We start from the raw sequence: 3100 nt of genomic DNA, 5'->3' as shown, positions 1-3100 counted from the left end.
CTCATGGCAGTCGAAGAGCTCAAAAAGGATTTGAATATTTGGCCATGTATGTTGTAGTTCCATAAATTTCAACATTCCTTTTGTTTGTTTTCAACAAAAAATAATTTTACATACATACCTACCTACTTAACTAATCATTATACAAGCATACACAAGACAAAGCAAAAAATAAAATAAGAATACATAAAAATTATATAAAAACAGAAATAAAATAAACGAATAAAAAATAACAAATATATTGTAACGGACTGAGTGACATATAATGTTAACCTGTTATGTTAGGTGTTATGGTGTTTACAGAAAGTGTTCTAAGATGTTATCTATGATTGGTTCTTGCATTTACGGAGGTCAGTGAGGCCTCAGGCCTTATGGGAGTTTGTTGTTTGTGCAGGTAACTGGGAGAGTTAGTCTATGACCGGGAGCAGATGGTTAAGGATGTTAGAGAACGTTAACAGTGTTGACTGTTTGTTTGGCGTAGGCTACGGCCCACAGTAGCCTGTGTACTGTCCGCAAATAAAAGACCACAAGTAAAATAACGTCTCGTAGCTTTCCTGACCAAGGGTCGCTACAATATATTATATTAAATCAATAAAAAGGGTCAAATTTCATCCCACCATTCAATCAGCATAAAGAAGTTGAAATAATTAAAAGACATTTTACACTCAAGAATAGACTGACCCCCTTGTTGCCCCCATGCTGAAACAAACCACAGCAAAAGTGCCCTCTTGGATGCCTCTAAGGTTGATGAAACATTCTAGAAGTCCCTCTAGAATGCCCTTCCAGTGGAGAAAACGTGAAGTGCCCTCTATGGGGCCCTTCCAGTGGAGAGAATGTAATGCTCTAAGAAGGCCTTCAAATTGAAAAAACATGATGCCATATAGGCTGCCCTACTTGCTAGGAAACGTTCTGTATGCTGGTGCACCACCACATCCAGCTGGTGCTCTTTGATATTTTTCGCCTCTGTCCCTCAGTCTGCCACTGGTGTCGCATGTGTAATCTATTTTCCTTTTTTTTGTTGCAGCTCTTCATTACAGCTATTTGATGTTTATTCTGAAAGGACATATAAAAACACAAGACTCTGTGTCTTGTCCATCATTTTATACACATGAATCACTCAGGCACCAGAGAGGTAATTAACTGCCTGGTAAATGCAGATGTGTACACCTGGGTACAGCACTGACAGATGTGCAGCTGCATGTCTGAACTGTTTGCAGGTTAACTCAACATTTGGATGTCGAACATGTGGAGTCAGACCGTGGCACTTTCCGTCTCCTTCTCCTTCCTGTCAGGCATAATGGACTCAGGTGCTCTTAAGGCGGCAAGACAAGGTCACAAGCGTCATTTCTCAGAGCCACCAGGAGCCGTTTGTCAAAGCTGGTTATGATTAAAAGCTTCCCCTGCAATAAATAACAGAGTGAATCAGTTGGCTTCTGGCTGCTGTCCCGGGGTTAAAGTAGTTGTAAATTGTGAGCATTCCTCTTCGTCATACACTCATTTCACTCTGCAAACGTTTTCACCTGCTGTCACGTCTCTGGCTCAGAATGCAGCTTTTAAGGCCCAGAAACTGAAGAGCAGAAAACCTGCATTAAAACCACAGAAACCTCTGAACTGCAAGGGCCAGCTCTGATGGGGACATTATTAAAGGCTAAGGGCCACATAAAACCATACAACCTAACATCATAATGGCATTTACAATGCCTTTGTAACAAATGGAAACTGCAAAAACCTCAGTACCATCAACATGATTTAGCTGCGACTGTAAAACTCTTGTACATTAGTATTTTACAAAGGGGAAACAAACAAACAAACAGAAGCAAGTGTTGAATCCCATCTTGACTTTAACGTATAAAAGACCAACAACAGCATGTTACAGCAGCATATATTGTACATACATAATGTATATTGTAAAAGAGGAGTTGTAATATTCTGATACAAAAAGAGGAGATGAGCAGCTGTACCATTTCTCACCAGCCGTCATTTTATTACACCTCTTCATCTCAAGTCATGGTACAAAAAGAAATGCACAATAACACATGGGAGATTTAGTGGCCACAGTATAATATACAGCATTATGCAATATGACTTCATACAGATATTATATTTATTTATGTACATAATTTACACAAAATATATAGTTTGATTTGGAATGTCTGTCTTTGTTTATAACCTCTGACTGAAATCAAACTCTCTGACTACCTTTACACAGTGGAGGTGACACACTTCTCCTGCTCAGATCTAAAGAGAATTACTCTTCTAAATAAACAGCGGGCTGGTTTGAAGGGGGAAGAAAATAGAATAATGCAGCAGTGCATTAGGCTTAAATCAACATCAGCTCAGCTGTGGGGAATCACTAGCCCTGCACCGTCTCTGCTTTTCAGATGTCATGCCGGCAGATCTGGGAGGCTTTTCAATCCTCACTTGGCTCCTGGGGCACTTGGCTTTCAGCTGTGTGGATAAGTGTGTGTGTGTGTGTGTGTGAGTGATTGTGTGTCTGTGATATGACCGTGTGTGTTTGTGAAGTGCATCCTGGGGGCTACATTAGCTCTAGATCTGTCAGTTCAGACAGGATGCCTGCTTTGCCTCTCACTGTCAGGAGTTTACTTCCTGTATACTACACACACACACACAATTAAGTACACAGCATAAAATGATTGTGGCCTGTGTCAGTATTGAACCTGCACTCTGCATTATTCTTGAGGTTTCTTGACATGTTAAGTTTACTCAAACAAGCCCACAAATATGAACACATGAGTTTGTTTCACAGGATGCATTTCACGATCATGTCTCATACTTTGTCTGCAGCGGCATCAAACAAAACGACGGCACTGGCTGAATCAACGTTATTAAATTCATGGTCTCATTATTTGGTCTGTTGTTCATTTTGTCTGGGTATCCAATTCTGTTCTAAAACGTAGCGGTGCGTGTATTTGTGTGTGTGTGTGTGTGTATGGTGATGAAATGTGAAAATGGGGATGAAAAGAAGGCAGCAGGGAATTGAAAATGTGGAGGGGAAGATTCTCATTTGAGATAAAAATTGACTCCTTGCAATCGCTGAACACGCGCGCGCACGCGCACACACACACACACACACACACACACA

This window comes from Anarrhichthys ocellatus, unplaced genomic scaffold, assembly GCF_004355925.1.
Source record: "Anarrhichthys ocellatus isolate YVR2014 unplaced genomic scaffold, GSC_Weel_1.0 scaffold107, whole genome shotgun sequence".
Classification (NCBI taxonomy): domain Eukaryota; kingdom Metazoa; phylum Chordata; class Actinopteri; order Perciformes; family Anarhichadidae; genus Anarrhichthys; species Anarrhichthys ocellatus.
This window is presented reverse-complemented; position numbering follows the sequence as displayed.